This window comes from Lynx canadensis, chromosome A3 (assembly GCF_007474595.2).
Source record: "Lynx canadensis isolate LIC74 chromosome A3, mLynCan4.pri.v2, whole genome shotgun sequence".
NCBI lineage: Eukaryota > Metazoa > Chordata > Mammalia > Carnivora > Felidae > Lynx > Lynx canadensis.
Window position 1 is genome coordinate 119959928 of NC_044305.1, and position 19881 is coordinate 119979808.

The 19881-nt window shown below is 56.9% G+C and overlaps 1 protein-coding gene across 1 annotated transcript in view; it reads left to right on the top strand.

Annotated features, from left to right (window-relative positions):
* Positions 1 to 19881, top strand: part of DNMT3A (DNA methyltransferase 3 alpha) — a 99265-nt gene that overhangs the window by 310 nt on the left and 79074 nt on the right. The gene's annotated exons all lie outside the window — the stretch shown is intronic.

Sequence of the window (19881 nt, forward strand, 5' to 3'; positions counted from 1 at the left end):
CCCCGCGGGCTCGGCAGGCGCCCCCTCCCGTCCCGCCCGCTCCCGGCGCGGAGCCCCCTCCCCGCCCCCGCCCGGCTCCGGGCTCAAGTTCAAGTCTATACAATGCCGCGGGGGGCCCCCTCCACCGCCGGCCTCAGCCGCGGTGCCCGGTTCGGCGCTGCCGCAGGGGCCCCGGCCTGGCCGCCCCCGCCTTCCGGGCCCTGCCCCCGCCCCGGGGCCCCGCCTGGGGCCTGCGGCCGGGGCGCTGGAGGGCGCGGACCCCGACCCGGAATGATCGGCTCCCGCCGCGGCCCGCAGGGAGCGGGGGAGGGGGCGGGGGCCGGGCCCCGCGCAGGCTCCGCGGCGGCGGCAGAAAATGGCAGCCTGGCACGACCCGGCCCCCCGCCCCTCCCCCCGGCTCCCGGCCCTCCTCGGCCCGGCGGGGCGGGGGACCCGGGAGGCCCCCGGGGGCGGGCCGAGGGGTGATCCGGGGGCCGGGCCGAGGAGCGCTGCGCTGCGATCCTCCTCCGGCCACCTGTGGCTGGGGGTGCGGGGTGCCAGCGGATCTGGGAGGGGCGGCGGGGGTGGGGAGAGTGCCACTCGGGGGGCACACCTCCCCGCGGAGGGCCAGGCGGCGCGCGGGGGGGACGTCGTGCCTGGCTCCTCCCTGCCCCCGCCGCGGGCCGTGGGAGCCGGGGCGGCGGCGGCGGCGGCGGCGGCGGCGGCGGCGGCGGCGGCGGCGGCGGCGGTGGCGGCGGCGCCGCAGTGTGGGGGCGGGGCGGGGGCGGGCGAAGATCCCGGGCCCGGGCCGCTGGGGCCGGAAAACGCGGGGATGGGAGCTGCGGGCCGGGGCCGGGAGCGGCGCGGGTGGGGGCGCCCAGGGTCGCCCCCTGCAGCAGCACCCCCAGTCGCACACACTCACACGCACGCGGGCACACTCACGCACACGCACCCCCGCTGGGCCGGTGCAGACGTGTCCTTGAAAGCTTCGCATCTGCACAGTGAAGGACGAGGCCTCGCAGAGGCTGCCGAGCGGGGTCTTCGGCCCCGCGCCCCGGGAGACCCCGAGCTTCGGAGCCGCAGGCGGCCGCGGTCCGTGTCCCGCCCTCACCCCGGCTCCCCTCCCCCAGGCCGCCCTGCCCTCCCTCCCCCTCGGCGCGGACCGAGCTGGCGTGGGTCCAGGGCCCGCCCCCGGCCTCCCCCAGCCCCCCATCGCTGGGGCCCGCGGCCCTCGGGCTGCCAAACTGCATTTCGCTTTCCTGGAACCTCCCTTCTTGGGGGCACCCACTTCCCTCACTCCCCCCTCTGTGATTTCTCACTTTTCTCTCCATCCCCAACGTCCTTCCACCTCTCTCTACTGCAAAGCCAGTTGAGTAGGTGTTGCTGCCCTGGAAGGGGGCCGGGGGGGCTCGCTCAGTCTCAGCGGCTTTCTTCCCCCCCGCTCCTGAGGGGAGCCCCCTGTGGCTGCACCTTGACCCAAGATGGCGTCCAGCACCCAGCTGGGCAGCCCCGGCCTGAGGGCGGGGTGGGGGGGGGGGGAGGAAGGGCCGGGCCCCAGAGCCACGACGCGCGCCCCCTCCCAAACCAGCAGGGACAGGAGCCTGGGCGAGAAGCGCCCTCTGCCCTGTGACCCAGCTTGCCCCCCTCGCAGCCTTGCCCAGAGACTGCCATCAGCATCCCCGCGGGACTGTTCAGTCTTCATGTTTCACCCTGGGCTTGCCAGCGGCTGAACCGGCCTCCGGCCTCCTGGGCGGGCGGGCTGCGAAGGGATCCTGGGATCAGGTGCTGCTCTGCTGTGCCTCCTCCCTTCCAGGCAGATGTGACAGCTGCAGCCAGGGAAGCTTTTCTCCTTAGGCGTTGCTGGAGTGTTAGGACTGGCTTGTGGGATTTGGGGAGCCCAGCTGTCAGGCGGAGGGACCCTCTTTGGGCTGTCTTCTCTGCTGGCAGGGGCTATCTTCTGGTGGTTGAGTAAACCCCCGGGGTTTGGAGACTCGGGTTGTCAGGAGGGAGTCCCTGCTAGGTTTCTGGGGTAAAAGGTGGTCCTGCTCTGCCTCCGCGTCCCGTCGAGCCCCCGGTTGAGCTGTTTGACAGGCAACTGTGTGAAAGTGTGAGTCTGCGTGTGTGTGTGCATGTGAGTGCAGTCCTTGCATGTGCACCCAGGCAGGGGCCCACAAACTTGTGCGGCGAGTCTGGCACCTGCCCGACTGCCTCCCTTCCTGGGCCCCACTTCTTTGGGCCCTGGCTCCCTCTCTGCACTCTTGTCCAGCTGCTTGGTGCTGGTCTTCAGCTACTCCTCAAAGCTCGGGCTGACCGAGGCTCTCCTCGTTTTCCATCCCTGGCGTGGGGTCTGCAATGAGAGGTCGGCCTTAGGAAGGTGAATTCCTAATTCCTTCTAGATTCCCTGAGTGCCGGGTGCACAGTGCAAGGACTGCCCACCCCCACCCCCCCAACCCCAGCACTGGAGAAGACGACCGGACTGTGGCCATCTGTCAGGGTGTCTGCGGACAGGATTCCTCTGTGGGGTGGGGGTTGGACTGGAGCTTGGAGGTCCATTCCAACTTTGAAATTCTATGGCTCTGATTCTAGTGGTGGAATTTCAGACCCAGGAATGGGGGCGGGGTGGTCTGTTTTCACCACATGGCGGTAATCCGGAAAGGCTTCCAAGGAGAGGAGGTCTGAGAGAGCAAGGCCTCCTGGGGGATGGGCCTTTGAAAGGAGAAGGTGGTGTGAGGGGTGGGGGCCCTGCAGGGAGACAGGTTTGTCGCAGGTGACTCCACAGAGGCTGTAAAAATGCAGCCTCCAGTTAAACCTTCACACGTGTGTGATTCACATGTAAATCTGTGTGTGTACATAATTTCTGAGGGTTTTGTTTTGCTCTGAGTCCAATTCACAGTATGCCGACTCCCTTGTGGGTATTTTCCTATCACAGTCACACACATCACTGCTGACGGTCCTCTGAAAAAGGCCACAAGGGAGACAGGACTTACAAAATACTTGCCCAGGGTGACCTGGCCCCTGGGGAACTTGCACCGTCCCCCGCTCCAGCTCTCCGGGGCTGCTGCTCTGGGTGACCGTCTCTCCCGTAAGCCTGTGGTCTCCACAGGACAAGGACCTTGACTCGGCTGCCTCTGGGTCCCCCATCAGACATTTAGTGGGGCCTCCATGGGTGTCTGCTGAATGGCGGGGGAGTTTGCTACACATCGGTGTTTTTGGTCCCTGTCCTCTCCCTAGCTGTGGCCAGGCAAGGCTGCGTTTGTTGGAAGCACAGAAGAGCTTCCTCAGATCAGTCTCACTGGCTCCGGAACGAACGGGTCAGTTAAGAATAGACCACCCACTCCCCATCCTTGGGCCTGAAATGCTACCATTAGAATACGAGCCTTACAATTTAGGGTCGAAAGGGAACTTGAAGCTCTGAGAACACTTAGAGCTGGGTTGGGGGCTGTCTGCGTGTGGGGCCTGGCTGGGCTTGGAAGTGCTAGCCGGAGCCTGAGGCCAGAAGAGCCAATAATGGCCTGTCACGTGCTCCTGCTCCTTTCCTTCGTCACTTCCTGCTGCCTGTACGGGCCTGGGGACCCTGACTCGGGTGCCCGGCGCCCTTGGGGATTGTTTCCACTTCCATTTTGGTATCTAACGGTGGAGTCAGTCAGGAGTCTGCCTCCACCTGCCCTTTGAGGCTGGGCATCTCTACGGGCCTGCGCTTGGCCGCTCCTGGGGGCTTTCGTGATAAACTAAGGTGCCAGATTCCGTTCCCTGCAAATCTTGAGGGCTTGTTTTTAGTCCTTTCTCTCCTTGACTGTTTTTCCCTAAAACAAAACAAAACAAAATAACAAATCTGAGGCTCATGAAGTGTCACAGATGTGTGTGTGTGTGCGCGTGTGTGTTCAAGCCTGCCTCCACTTGGCTGAGTGTTCTGGGCAAGACAGGGTGTGGTGCACGTGTGTCTGTGTGTACTTCTGTGTACACGGTGTGCAGCCGCGTGGGGAGGGATATGACTTGCTTAGACATGAGCCTGTTTCGAGGCAGCCGAAGTGAGGCCCCCCGGAGACAGCCGCTTCCCTGCTGTGAGATCTGGGGCAGCTAACTTAATTTCTCTGGGCCTCAGTTTCCTCACCTGTAACGCGGCAATGAGACGGGGCTCTCGTCAAGGTGGTGGTGAGGATTCCAGGACAGAGTGCACTGCCTTAGCAGAGAGCCAGGGCTCAGTGTTAGGCAGCTGTGACTGTCTTCATCACGTGGGCAGCTTGGGTTGGACCGGCGCTGCAAAGCGCTCTGGGAAGCCTTGTCCACCCTCCTCTTTTGCCTCTTTTGCAAAATCTCGGACAAAGGAGGAACGTGCTGATTCTGATTGGATAATCTTCAGAGGTGGAGGCCCCTCTGTGCCACTTAGCTGTCTGTTCCTGAGTGTAATGGATCCCATTGTCAACAGGTTGTCTTTGTACCCACCTTCGATCCCTCACGCTGCAGTTCCAGGCTTTATTCTCAGCCTGTCTTCAGTGGCCCATGTGTGTTTGCTGAGCATTTCCCGTGGGCAAGGCCCTGGGCTAGGATTTGAGGAGACACAGAGTGAGTTTACGATGAGCCCAACTAATTAATGACCACAGACCGAGGTCACGGGAGAGGGAGAAATAAAGTGCTCAAAGGACGGTGAAGTCACAACCATCTGAGGTCGTCCGGGAAGGCTTCCTGGGGGTGGCGCCTGAGAGGGGCCTCAAAGCACCGAGGTGGGGTTTCCAGGCTGAGGGGAGGAAGCCAGGCTGCTGGGGGGGGGGGGGGGGCGGCGGTTGGGGTGGCTGGAGTGTAGAAGAGCCGCTGGGATGTGGGATGGGCCTTGGCTGTGCTGGGAGCCAGGCGGAGACCCCATATCGATTTGAGGAGAGCGGCCCCTGTGCTCTAACGCCTGCGTGGCCTGTGGACAATGGCTTTGAACTACCCTGCTTGTCGTGGCTTTGCAGGGTGGGGTGGGGAGAAGACAGGGACGGAAGGGAGGGCAGGGAAGGGGCCAGCTGATTTCATTTGGTATAGGCTCTTAATGATTTCTTTATATTCCAGAGACTAGCACTTAAGAGCTCAGACTTGGAGGGAAACAGCATATTTAAATCACACTAACCCCAGGGGGGCTGCGGCCATTAAGGGAAACACCAGTTGGGGTAAGGATTACATGCCAGTGACAGCAACCATGGTATGAATGGGGAGGAGGGGGGGGTCCCTTGCTTGGCCTCCCATGGCTTCCCCTAACCCAAGCTGAGGTGCCCTAGCATCCAGAACATTCCTGCAAGGGGCTGTGAGTAGGAAGGGGATGGGGGCAGGAGAGGCTGACTCTACCCTTCCCTCCAGTCTCCCTCCCCCACACGCAGCAGAACTGAGAGCCCAAAGCCCCCAGCTGGGGGTGAGGGTGGGCGTGAGTGGGATATGACCGAGGTGTGGCTGCAGGTGCCTGGCAGCCCCCAGCAAGGACAGCCAGTGCTCAGGGCCCTCCAGGCCACATCTCCCTTGCTGATCACATCAAGCCAGGCCTGTCTGGAGGACAGCGACAGGGGGAGGAGGTGCAGACGTCTGGGGCTTTCCTAACTGAATCCCAGTAGGGAGTGGAATTTTTTTCAACCGTAGCTCAGCATTGTCCACTCCCATCCTGCTGTGGTCCCCTCTGACCCCTAAGGCTTCCCAGCCTTATTTCCTTCTATAACCAGTTTCCTATTTTCTCTTTCCTGCGGTCATGGCCCTGCTCACTGTCATCCCTATTGATCTTTCCTCTCTGTTTCCGTTTCAAATGTCAAGGTCATTTTTATTCTGAGCCAGTTGTTAGCTGCCCTGTCTGGGTGCACCGAGGGGACGGAGGACCGTCTCTCTCAGCTAGTAAGCGGAAGGTCGGAACTTGGGTGTCCTGACTCCCAGTCTAGTACTCTGCCTGCTGGGCTGTGTGGATGGATCTGGGCTTTGGTGCAGATGTTCCGGACCTAACGGATCGTCTAGATCCCTGTGTTTCAGTGGTGCTTACTTGAACAGGTGAAAGATGCTCAGAGGGGACATTATGGGACAATGGGGTCAGATCTGTGGTTTACTGAGCCCTGGACTGGACGTGGGCCATGTCACGGTGACTGTTTGGGAATGCTGGGGCTTGGGGCTCTGGAAGTGTGCCCCCCCTCAGAGGTTCCCCAGAGGACCCTGAGAGGGGCCGGGGAGGGCACCCAGGCCTGTGCCTGGCGGGTGAGATCCTCTAACACTCCAGCAACGGTACCTGTCGGGCAGGGACTTCTTGAGGGAACGGTCCTGTGTGATTAATTTTAGAAATCCTGGAAAGGTAAATACATCTGTGGATAAAGGGGAATCTAAATAGACCTAAGTCTTTGAAATGAGGTCGTAGCATGTCTACTCTGATGTGTTAAATGTCCATGATACGGTGCTGGGTTACCCACAAAAGCAGGGCGCAGTGTGTGATCTTGTTTTTGTAAAATCCTTTAAAAGAAATACAAATATACGTGGACAGAAAAAGTTGCTCTGGAAGGACACACAGCAGACCTGTCAACAGAGACTTTGCCTTTTTTACTTTATATGCTTTATACGTTTTTTGTAATCTTTGGAAAAATGTAAACACACGTGTGTTGCTTTCTTAATGACAACAACAAAAATAAATAAAAGCACACTTTTGAAAGCTTCTGGAAGAATATGAAAAAAATTGAGTCGTGCCAGGGCTGGAAGAATGGCTTTTTTTTTTTTTTTTTTTTTTTTTGGTAATGGATAAGATACGGGCTTGGAGACTGACAGCAAAGGGTAGAGCCACTCAGGTACCTGTCTTTTCCGGAAAGGTTGCAGGAAGAAATATTGCAGACACTCTAGGCAAAGGCCTGGGCTAATAGGGATTGGGTGAGAGTGGAAAATAGGCAGCTGGCTGAACTCTTGGTCCATGCCAGGGCCAGTGGACTGAGTTTTCTAGGGCGGTGACTAGAACTCTCAGTTCACCCAGGATGGCACACAAGTCATCGAAGATCTTCACAGAAGGCTTCGATCTGGTGGCTGTTGTGGCCCAAATGGTCCTCTGGAAACCGGAGGTATAACCAGGCCCTGGTCCCAGTACGGAGCTCAGGGGATCCAGCCCTGGCATAGCATGGACAGCGTGGGGAGCTGCACACAGGGAGGACAAAATAGGGCTTCAGGAGACCCCCAAGAGGGATGGAGGGGATTCTGGAGAACTCATCCAGCATGTGCCCAGCTCTGTGATCTGGAGGCCCATGAGTGGGTGGCAGTGACCCCGGTGATGGGGTGGAGAGGTGAGGAACGGCAGGTACAAATTCCTCGGCCTGTTGCTTGGCAACAGCACCCACCTTCCCCTTCCACAGCCTCCTCCTCCGGCCCTACCCCCGCACCCATGGGTGCCCTCTTGGAGTTTGCTTTCCACTCTGAGGCTGCCCCTGTTTAACGTGACTTGGGAAAGGGTATGCGGCCTTGTTTGTCTCTGCCCCCCCCCCCCCCCCCGAATTAAGGCAGGAAGATAAATAGGGTAACGAGTGCTGCAAGCAGGCACGGAATGTGTCCCTCTGCCGCACCCCCCGCCCCTCGGCCCCAGGCTGGTAGGGGGACCGATGTGCCAGGCAAAGCAGAGCCCTGGCAGGCAGGGGGCGGGCACACCTTCAGCATCTCAGCCCCGCTACCACTCACTCACCGAGGGCCCTAATGTCTCTGTGCCGCGGGCCCTGCATCTGTGAGACGCAGGGAGAATAGCCTGCCCACCTTCCCGGGGTTGCCCACGTCGAATGAGATACTGTATGAAAACCAGCTGGCGCTGTCCCCGACACGCCGTAGGTGGTGAGGAGATGTGCGTTCCTTTGTTTTAAGTGGGGTCATGGCAGGGCTGCATGAGGGTGACGGTGGGCACCGGGTGAGATGACCCCCGTGAAGGCCTTGTTGCTCTGTACGACCCTACAGATGTCTGTCGTTCTCGCTGTCGGGGTTTCAGGGCCTCCTGTGGGAAGCCAGGATTCAGCTGGGTGGCTGATCTGTGAGCCCTCTGGCCCTGGCCGCCTGATCTCTGGGCCTTTCATCTGGATGCGCTAACTTCAGTCTTGTCGGAGTCCGTGCCCGCTGGGGACCTCGAAGGGCCCCTAAGCCCTGGGCCTCTCTCTCTCCCTGCCCTCTAGTGTCTTTGGGCCCAGAGCAGGCAGTGCCCTCTCTGCCGGGTTCTGGCCCTGCCCCCTGGCCTGGAGGCGTGGGAGGCTCTAGACCACAGCGGGCTGGCAGCTGGGACCCAGCGCTGGTTCCTAATGGTTTCATGTCCAGCAACAATGGTGGTGCCTATTGCCATCCTCTGTCCGGGCCTGGTTCCCCCCCGCCCATCTGCTGGTGGCCTGAGGGCCTGCCTAGTACTGGAGGCTCAGCTGGGAAGCCCAGTGGGGCCGGGCCGTTGCTTCTGTGTTTTTTCTGTCAACACCCTCCACACAGCCTGGACTCCGAGAGAGCCGGGGTTCAGCAGAATGAGATGCCAGGGCCCCGCCTTGGCAGGTCTGGCAGCTCTCGAGTTTTCTGTCCAGAGGTCCTTTGCTTCAGATCCTCAAGTCACGTTCATCTATTCATTTATTAAAGACCTACTACGTGCCAGATGAGAGAGGCTGAGCCGGTCCCTGTGGGCTGAGCCCACAGTAGGTGAATCTGACCAGGATGATGATTATTATCTGGCAGGGGAGTGGAGGAGTGGAGAGAGCTCCGGATACCACAGGGGCTCAGACGTCTCATTAGAAGGGGAGAGAAAAACAGCAAACGCTTTTTTTTTTTTTTAATTTTTTAATTGAAATTTAGTTGACCTATTATATTAGATTAGTTTCAGGTGTACAACATAGCGATTCGACAATTACAGACATTATGAAGTGCTCATCAGGATACTGTTCTAAAGGACGTGATGCTTGAGCTGAGTGTCAAAGGGCAGGGAGCAGTCAGCCAGGGGGTCAAGGGCATTTTCGGACGTCACGGGATGTGAGGAATGGTGGGATGCGGGGTGGAGCTGGACCACGGAAGGCTGGGGTGTTATTCTCTGGCAGATGTCGGGCTTGGAGTAACATGTCCACGTTTATACCCGAGCGGGGGAGTCCAGGGGCCTCGAGGCAGAGAGACTGGACAGAAGGAGGGGGGCGGGGAGCCTAGTCAGAAGGGGAGTGGCAGTGCGGGCATGGAGGTGGGGCTAGAGGCTGGGCAGTGTCACCTGGCCAGCTGTGTGGGGGGAGGCGACAGCCACTGAGAGGGCACCGGTGGGGGGAGCCTGGGGGAGCCCTGCGGAGGCTTCCCATGGGGGACAGGACTGGAGCTGGAGGGAGGGACAGGGCCCAGCATGATGGATTAGAAGGGCCGGCACATTTTCTTCCGTAGCTGGTAGCAACTTCTGTAGACTTTTCGGAGGGAAGTAACTGGGGGCTACTGATGTTTGAGGGCCTGAGCCGGACCTTGCTCTTCTCAGGAGCCCCTTCAGAAGATGAGCCTTAACGCCTAGGCTCTGTCCCCGGGCTCCCTGGCTGCAGGGCCCCGGGGTGAGTCCCTTCACCCTGGAAAATGGTACGCGAATTGCAGAGTTGGCGTCCACCCTTCCCTTTAGAGGCTGCCGAGATAGGTGGGGATAAGCCGAGGACAGCAGTTTGGAGAAGCAAACAAGAAACAAACAAAAACCATTTCTCTAAGATAGAAATGAACCTGCCTGTCACAGGAAGGGCCATTTCCAAAGACCTTCCAGCAAAATGACGTGAGCTGAGTTAGCACCACTGAGACGAGAGGCAGCGTGGCATCGTGCCAGGGCCAGCAGACCCGGTGCTGGACAGACAGGGGTCTCAGCTTGGCCCTGCCACCTCCTAGCCGCGTGCTTGGGCAGGTCACTCCATGCTTCTCAGTCTCAGGTTTGCCGTCTGCAAAGTGGAGACAACCTCACAGGCTTGTGTTTGCTTGTTTGAAACGCTGCTTCTTGCGCTAACCCTGGATATTTGATGTCACTCGTCACACATTTTATGTCACTCGTCTTTTAAAAGAATCCTTATGCAGTTGGCCTCACAGGTGTTCGAGAATTAACATTCAGCTGCGCGTGTTCCCTTCTGGTGCTGTGGAGGCACACACGTGCGCACCCCTTCCTTCCCTCTCTCAGCGGCTGAGTTACTTCTTGCGCTTTGCCTCCAGGAGGCCCGTGTCACCTGCCTGCAGTCAGTTTTGAGGAGTTCCCTGTCCTGGGAAGGTCCACGTATCACGTTCCATTGACTCTCCTGTTTCTCGAGTCTGGGTCACCCCACTGTATTTGAAGAGCGTCTAGTGGGCTAAGTGGGAATCAGGGGAGTCGGTTCCTTTTCTCTTTAATAAAGAGGGGGCAGGACTGTCCACGGCCGTGTGGACAAGAGAGGGAGAAGCTCTGCACCGTGCGGGGCCTGGGCAGTGGCTGGCTCAGTGTGCCAGGAGGAGGGGTGTAGGGCCCTGTCGGGGTCTGCAAGGTGAGCTTGGGGTGGCCTTGTCTGGACAGCGAGGCCAGCTGCCTCGTGAGTGGCCACGCCATGGTGACCATTGGCTGTATCGTGGCCCCTGTGACATGTAGCCACGGCCACGGGGAGACCTCGGAAGGTCAGCCTTCTGGTGGAGGCTCTGGCGGGAAGATGGCGTCTCGGCCTGGGCTCCCGTGGTGGTGATGTTGGCGGGAAGGCCTGGGCCAGAGTCAGGCTGGCTCTGACTGGGGCAAGAGGTTGGGGTGGGGACCACGATCGACTTCAGAGTGGAAAGCAATGTTTCTCTGGTTTGTACAGACCTGTGCTTGCACCCTGTCAGAGGGATGGCCCTCTGGAAGCCGGGCGTATATGGACGGAGGGTGTGGTGGTGTAATCAAATGAAACATACAGCATAATTCATCTGGCATGCCCTTAATGGTATGCATAATTGTGCTGCATGGTAATTAGGTGTAAATGGTAAGCAGTTCACATAAATGTTTTTGTAATTGGTATTAATTTTGCAGAGGCAAACTAAGTGTATGCGGTTTTCTCTTCTTGCTCAGTTAGTTTTCTAGCACAGGCAATTCCTAGCTCTTGGAGGAATTCTATTGCAAATGTTTGTTTATCGGGCAATGTTTTGTGTTTTCTATCAGAACAATGTTATGAATGGTTATGAGGTTCCCAAGCTGGTTTCCAAATGCCTCTTTGGCCCATACAGTAGGTGAAATGTGTGATGCATGTGCAGGGGGCGCCTGGAGCGTGAGGAGAGAGAGAGAGAGAGAGAGAGCGCGAGTGTGTGTGTGTGTGTGTGTGTACATACGTGTCTGTCTATATATGTGTGTCTCTGCGTGTCAGTGTGTGTCTGTATCCGTCTGTGTGTGTGTGGAAGGGTGAGTGTCTGTGTGTGTCCGTGCACACACACATCTGTCTGTATCTGTGTGTGCACATGCATGTGTATCTGTGTACCCGTGTCTGTGCGCACACGCATGTATATCTGTGTATGTGTGTGCATGCATCTGTCCTTGTATACATGCCTGTGTGTGCACACATGCACCTGTCTGTGTGTATCTGTGTGCACACACGTGTGTGTGTGTGTGTGTGTGTGTGTGTGGCCATGATGATGGATTCGGGGCTCTGGTGAAGAGGTTGCCCATACTTGTAGCCAGGGGCCTTGGACTGGGGGATTAGGGGCAGACGAGGGCTTTAGCTGGGAGAGATGACTCTGGGTCAGGCCACCTTGAGCGACAGGCACTTGTAGATGTGATCTTAAGCCAGAGTCTAGGTTTTCTAAGGACACTTCACTGGCCTTTTGCCCTGATTAATCACATAATACTTTTTAAAAGACTTAACATTTATTTAGTGCCTACTGTGTCCCAGGCATTGTGCTAAAAGCTTGACTTGGATTCTCTCTTATCCTTTTTTGTTTGTTTGTTTATTTTTGAGACAGAGAGTGTGAGCAGGGCAGGGGCAGAGAGAGAAGGAGACACAGAAACTGAAGCAGGCTCCAGGCTCTGAGCTGTCAGCACAGAGCCCGAACCAGGGCTTGAACTCACAAACTGTGAGATCGTGACCTGAGCCAAAGTCAGATGCTTGACCGACTGAGCCACCCAGGCACCCTGGATTCTCTCATATCTTAAAATAGGGGCCCCTATTCACTCCACTGCACAGACCAGACACCGAAGCCTGTGTCCCTGACTGGCAGGGCCAGGGTTTGAGGTGGAGTCTGGCTGAGCCTCCCTAGGGCTGAAATTGGGTGGGTGGGGGGGGGGCGGTGAGAGGCCCCAGGGCTGCTGCCAGGGGCTAGTGACTCCGAGAAGCACTGCCCAGAATCTGGAGCTCTACTTCCTCCCCTCGACCCCGTTCACAAAACGTTTGGTTTGGTTGGGGCAGAGGGTGAGGAGAAAGCAAATCAGGGACAAGTGAGTAGTTCATGTAGCAATGGGTGGAGAGGAGCTGTGCCCCGATAGCAGCTCCCAGGCCCTGAAGACCTTTTCAGGGACATCTTAATTGTGGCCTGGAAGGGGGTCAGCTGGGTGGTCACTTGATTTCAGAGAAGGGTGAGAAAGCGTGAGTGGAAGAAGCATGTGCGTAGATGGTGGGGAGAGAGTGGCAACAGGCCATGTGGGGACTCAGCCTCCCAGGGCCCGGAGGGGTGTGGGAGGCCATCCCCCCTTGCTTCCTGTGGTTCACTGACACCCTGACCTAGGACCCTCATGACCCCCTTCACCCTGTGCATCTGGGGGCCAGTGGGGCCTGCAAACCCCACAGCAGGTGTATGTTCTGGCCTGGGAAAGGTGGTGCAGGAAGCCAGGAGCTCCCACAGAGGGCCTTACTGTGGGCAGAGTCCCTTGGGGGGCTCTGCTAAGCGACCCCTGGAATGGGGCTTGTGGGGGGTCACTCGGGGCACCGCAGCACTGTGCTGGGGATGTTGCAGCTGCCTGGGAGTGATTTCACACAGTCCTCTTTGCCTCAAGGGTCACCCGGAACAGGGAGGAGGGGGGAGGCAGCTGTGAGCTGTCTGGGGGGACAGCAAGGTGCAAGACATGAACTCTGACCTCCTCTGTTTGGGAAAGCAGACACACGCATATACACATGAAAAGCGAAATGACCACGTGACAGACACTGATTAAAGACCACTGGATGGGTGGTCGAGGAGAAGCAGTGGGCATAGGGGGTGCTGAGGGACGGGGAGGGGAGGGGACTCCCTCAGAGGAGAGGACGGGGTGGGTGTAGTCACAGGTGTGGGAACGGAGGGTGTGAGCTGGGGGACAGTGACCGGCCCTGGAATGATGGGGTCGGCTGGGAAGGTGGGGGGGTGAAGCCACGCTGTGGTGAGCCATCCGTGTAGGTCTGGACCAGAGTTCAGATTTTACTGTGCGTGAAAATCATAGGCCCGATGGGGTTTTAAAAAAAATGACGGCTGTATTGAGATATGATTCACATACCATACAATCCACCCGTTTAACGTGTGCAATGCGATGGTTTTTAGTACATTCACAGAGTTGTGCGACCATCACCACAGGCAATCTCAGAACGTTTTCATCAGGCATCATAGGTTTTGATGGAGGAGGCCACGTGCCGTGGAAAATCTTTGCTGAGAGGCCGGGGTGGGCGGTAGATATGCAAGAGGCAGGGAGCCCCGTCGTAGAACATCCATCAAGGTCGAGACCTGTGGCACAAAGGGCCCGGAGGGCGGAGGTGGAGGATAGAGGCCCGAGGACAGGATCAGGTGCCGGGTGGACTGAGGAGGAAGGGGGACCTCGGTTCTCTTCAGGGTTTGGGGCTTCGGCGGCCGAGGGGAGGGTGGTGCCACTACTGCGTAGGGAGAGAAGCCAGAGGAAACATGAGGCATCTGGGTCTAGAAGAGTGGGATTTTAGGTGGTTGCAAACCAGCCAGGTGGAGATGTCTAGAAAGTGGGGGTCTGTACTGACCCCGGTGCCTGAGCGTCTCCGCAGAGGGGACCGCGTGCCCCACGGGGGTGCCCGCTGTGCAGTAGTAGCTGCCCCCCGAGACAGAGCAGAGGGGCCCGAGGGGTGGGAGAGTCAAGGGCATGGAGCCAGGGGAAGGCATGGGCAGGACTGAGAGCCAGAGAATCGACTGGCTTGGAAGCTTCCAGAAGTAGTGCGTCTTGTGGCTCAGCAGTGGCACTCAGCAAACGGTGGCCGATCGAGTGCTTGAAGCAGGGTAACGGTTAGCTGGTGAGGAGGCCGAATTGAACTCAAGGACCACGAGGATGGAAAATGGTCCTTTGAGGCTGTGGGTGACCGTATCAGAGTCCATTCAGAAGACAAAACGCACATCGTGATCCGAACAGGAAAAGTTTTACCATCAAGATGTGTTAACTACAACTGGGGTTGGGAGTAGTGAGAGACCGGCCGGTGAGACGTAAACCGAACTACAGAGAATCTAGAAATAGCACGTGTGAGATCAGCCGCTTCCCCGGGGGTCACCATGGAGCGCCCGGGGAAGAGGCCCACGCCGGGGCCGATATCCCGACCTGGATGGAGAGGGCACGGCTGTGGCTCCCTGGATGACAGGGAGCTGACTGTGGAGACACGTTGGAAGACCTTGCTGGAGACTTGCCCCTGGAACTCACCGGAAGCCATCCTTTGGGTCCCAAGGAAAGCTACGCATGGGTCACACTGCCGCTAAACTACCCAAGGGCAATGTCGGGTGGAGCTGTTGGCTGCTGCCGGCTGTTAGGGACTCCCCAGACCAGGCGCTTCAGAGCCCCCTCGCTGCAGGAGCCCGGGCCTGGGAAGTTGTGTACAGAGCTCCGGGAGAGCTCCCCAGGTCTAGGAAAGAAGACTCCCTTTTCTTCAGTGTCCCTCCAGTACCCTCTGGTGGCAGAGTCTAACGCTGTGCCTGCTGGCAGAGGAGAAACACTTCAAGGGCCTGGTTCCATTTTCACCGAGCAGGAAGTGAAGGATGAACAAATCGCTAACTGGCAGTCTATCTACCCCTTTGGCCGCACAACTGCATTTGCACCTTTCACACCTATTTGGGCTCCCCTGCAACTACAGTCGAAGCCGTGTTTCTACCTCGCGAGACACGGCAAGCAATTCTTCTCACCCTTTTCCCCGAAGAGTCCCACTAAGCACTAGATCAGCCACTGTCTACGTGAATAGCTTCTCAAGTTCAGTCACAGTGCCACTGACTATTCTGTTACCTAAAGACTAAAGTATAGGGGAGGCTGGCTGGCTCAGTCGGTGGAGCATGTGACTCTCGATCACAGGGTTGTGAGTTCGACCCACGTTGGGTGTAGCGATTACTTAAAAATAAAATCTTTTTTTTTTAAAAAGACTAAAGTATGAATTGAACTTCCAACAGCTTGTATATGAAATAATGGGAAGAAGGAGGAAAAAGAAGAAAAACGGTTACCATGTACAAATAAACACGTATATGTATCAAGTAAATAGAAAGTACACAAAACTACTACTGTTTTCATTTCTGTGTTTGTTCCCAAGGCCACGTTTGATGTCTGGCTCCTTTCTCCCGTTATCCACCCTAGATTTCCTCTGTGCTCTACTGGAATGTCAGCAGGCCAGGCTTCTTTTACCTGGTGCAGTGGCCCGAACCTTGATTCTCGAAGGATCCGAATCCCTCGTTGGTCTGTCTTTTATGTTGTTGTTATTGTTACTCTAGGTTTTCCATTAACCCTAACTTTGGGGCTTGGAAGTTCTAAGAGGTGACTGAGAGAATCCTCTGGATTCTGGGTGTGGTCTTCCTTGTCTCTGTTACGAACCAGCAACTCAGTGGTGTGGTAACTAGGATCGATCACGCAAGCCAGTGGAGTAACTCCTTTTTGGGGGCTCTTGGTTCAGTGGCGCAGGGGTCCAAAAAAAGCCAGGCTGTGGACTTACTTTCCAGTGGAACCACGGTGGTGTCCCCTTTGGGGATTATGACGTTTCGCACTCCTAGACGGTTTCAGAGACAGGAGGTAGGGGCCGCAGGCAGGGGTCAACAGGGAGTAAGTGAAGAGGTCCCGGAGCTGGCAGGTGTGGACCATGGGCTACCTCCGGGGGAGGACAGGACCGGACCCACGCTCACGGCTGCTCAGACAGCAGGCCCTGCCAGGGCCCACGTGGCTGATTCTCATGTGGACCCTCAGCCTGGCCACCCTGGCTCTCTGATCCAAGGCCCGGGACGCCCATCTGACTGCTCCAGCACCCATGGCTCCCCACAAGTCAGGCATCTCCTGACCTGTCACACTCAGAATTGCATGCTCCTTAACGTACTGGTTCTTTTTAATGCCCAAGGACAACTTCGGCTCCTTACCAGCATCTATTTTGGGTATAAATCTTTTTTTTCCCTCCTTGCTTTCGGGTCTGTGTCATGGTAACCATTAGTATGAGCACAGGAGTCTGATTCAACTCATCTCTGCCGGTGTTGCCACCATCGTGGCAGCAGGTTTGGTGTGATCATAAATGCTCACACTGGCGGTGCCCTGGCCTCGAGGGTAGTGTGACAACCACAGGTCATCTTGTTGTGACTCCAGAGCCAGACAGATGGGCTTTGAAGTGGCAACAGGATGGCAGGACTGTTGGCCTGTTGCCAATGGCTTTTGGTATTCTCTGTGCAGCTGGTGGTTTGGATGGGAGGGATGTTTCTGGAAGCCAGAGGAATGGTATGATGATGTGCATCTCACTCACGCTGAGAGGGAATGAGCAGTCCAAAGGAGACCCCCCCCCGCCCCGCCCCCCATCCAGCTCAGTCTTGTGACCGAGAGAGGCTGTGGTAGGGGGAAAGACTTGGCAGATAGACATCTCTGTCTCGGAGGCCCTGATCGCTCCCCTCAGCCTCCTACCGGCCCCCAGTTTACTAGGCCCGGAGCTTATCGCCACCCTGGCAGATGATTAGGTGGCGAGGGGCACACGATTACTCTCCTGCCTTCGGTCATCCACAAGGTGCATTTGTAGCTCCGCCCAAGCTCCAGTAGGAAATTCAGCTATGACGCTGTTATCTCTGGGCTGGTGCCACACCAGGGGCGTAGACAGATGATGTGCGGTGTAGGCTCAGCACGTTCATCCGTGACCAAGTGCTGCCATGTTTGTAAGGACTCTGGAGTTAGATGGACCTGGCTTCATAATCCTGCCCTGGAACTTTCTACCTGTGCTCCCTTGGAGAGGTACTAAACCTCTCAGCCTCAGGTTTTCCTTCTATAAGACGGGAATAACAAGAGAACCATTTCATACATTTCACAGGATCGTTGCAAGGATGAAATGGGACCATACGAGTCTCTTAGCAAGTGCCGAGCACATGGTAGGTACCCAGTAAATAGCTGAATGAATGATTGACGTGTTGGGCAGAGCCCGGGCTACTATGATTAGAAAGTTGTTTACCACCACGCCGACTCCTGCCCTCCCCGCAGACAGGCCTCACCAGGAAAGGGAGGCTAACTGGAAACTGCTTTCAGACCAAGCTGTGCCCAAAGTTAATATGTCTGCAACAGCCACATGTTAATTGTAAGAGGACATGATGAAGTGGAAAACTCTGGACTTCAGGGTGGGACAGACGTGGATGTGAATCCAGCTCCACCACTTAATAATGACCTTGGGCAGCTTTCTTAACCTTTCGATACCGCACGTTTCTCCTCTGGAAAACGGGGAGGGGGGAGGGGAGAGTCCCCACTTCAAAAGGTCGGAGTGAGGCGTGACGATGAACACGATGTTGCGGTTGTAAAGCTCTATTCACAGGGGCTGGCACGTCGTGGGAGCTTCGTGAGTACAAGCTCCTGTTTGAGTGACGTCCGCTCACGGGCACTCGGGGGATTTCAAGAAAGGAGAGAAAACCGTGGGCTGGATTAGTCAGGGACTAACAGTTGTTTAAATGTACTGAGGATTTTCTTTGTGCCAGGCACCCTTGTAAGCATGTTCAATGAATTTCGTTTGAATTCTCACAACAACCCTGTGAAGTGGCTCCTATTATTACCCCATTTTACAGCTGAGAAAACTGAGGCCGCGGGCCATGGTTTTGCCCCAGGTCACACAGCTGATAGAGTAAGCAGGTCAGGATTTGAACCCATGCAGGAAGAAGCCCTTTAGGAGGCTGAGATTAGCATATGAGTCAGGACTGTCAGCCCCACGGCACAGACTCACTCACACCCAAGCAGGGAAAGGCTTCCATTACTGCGAGTTTCAGAGATGCCCTGCCTCCAGGTACAGCTAGATTCTCGGGGGCCTAGACAATGACCTCAGTGTGCCATCCCTCTGTCTTCAGCTCTTTGTTCTCAGGCAAGCCCTCCCCCGCAGGCAGCCGCTCCTGACTCACATCCTACCCTGTAGCCTTTCCATTGCACCACCACGGTCCCCGCCTGGTAACGTGCTCACTCTGCCTGGGGTGAGTTGTGGGGTCAGGACAAATACGCCCCGAGCCCCCTGGTGGGGAGGGGTAGATAGCTGGAAACAAGCAAAGTCCACAAGGGGAAAAGTAGACTTTAGACGGAGGGGGAGGGAGGGCCTGCTCCAGAGATGGCCTATGTTTTTCAGCGATGCAGATCGAGCACTTGAGATGGAGTGGAAGGGGCTCTTACGATGATGACATCAAGACTGTGTTGTTTTTTTAATTAAAAAAAAATTTTTGTTTATCTTTGAGAGAGAGAGCGTGAGCAGGGGAGGGGCAGAGAGAGAAGGAGACACAGAATCCAGAGCAGCTCCAGGCTCTGAGCTGTCAGCACAGAGCCCGACAGGGGGCTTGAACCCACCAACCGTGAGATCGTGACCTGAGCCAAAGTCAGAAGTTCAACCGACTGAGCCACCCAGGCGCCCCAGGATTGTTTTTGATGGAGAAAGGATTTAGGTTTGGGGCAATTCTGGTTTTGTTCCTGGAAGAGAATCGTTCTGCGCAGGCTCTTGTTGAGGTGACATAGCGGGGTGACGGTCTCAGTGCCGGTGGGCGCAAACCTGGAGGGGAGACTTGGGGTGATGAGCTGGGGAGGTGCTGATGGGGTTGGGGTTGGTGAGGAAGGTGGGGACGGTGCCGGGGACGGTGTGGTGGCAGGCTGGAGGCGGGGGGGGGGGCAGGTGACGTGGCAGGGATGGCTCAACTGTGGGTGTTCGGCTGAGGTGGGCTGTTGAATGAGCCGGTGTTGCGGTTAGGGACGTGGGCAGCCATGGCGAGCACAGATGCACTTTGGGAGGAATGGAAGGGACGTGCAGCACCCTGGGCAGGGGCTGTGCTTGGTGGAAGTGATGTACGGGGAGGGATTAGACACGTTCGGTGAGGGGTGGGGTGGGGGAGCAGGGAGGGAGGCACCCCTTTTATAGCTGGTGATGGAACTGTGTGTGGGCGTGAGGCACTGGTCATGGTCATGCTGTGGGAAGTGATGGTTTCACAGAGCAGCAAGGTAGAAGGGCTTAGACGCACTCGTAGAGGAGGATAGAAGCCAACGCCAACCAGTGGTTGAAGTTGGGAGGTAAGCCCTCTTGCCCTTCCCTATTCCCTCTTTAAAATAATTGTGTTAATGTTTATGTATTTTTGAGAGAGAGAGAGAGACAGAGACAGACAGAATGCAAGCGGGGGAGGGGCAGAGAGAGAGGGAGACACAGAATCCGAAGCAGGCTCCAGGCTCCGAGCTGGCAGCGCAGAGCCCGACGCGGGGCTTGAACCCCCGAACCGTGAGATCATGACCTGAGCTGAAGCTGACGCTTAACCGCCTGGTTAACCCAGGCGCCCCATAACATTCCTGTCTTATTTCCTCACAGCAGTACATACGCATCACGTAAGAAGTCAAGACCAACATCACTTCACCAAAGAGACCCTCCCACCCTCTCCTTCTCAGAGGCGACCACTTTTAGCTGTTTCTTCTAGCAATTTTGCATCTCACGTTTCTGAGGCATGTGCATATTTTTGATTCTTCCATTTTAGACATTTCCCATTGATTTCCTATTTAGTAAGTAGGCATGCAGCTCCCTTACACGGCCAGCCTTTCTGCTCCTAAATAGTTCTCGTGGTAGGGCATACTAT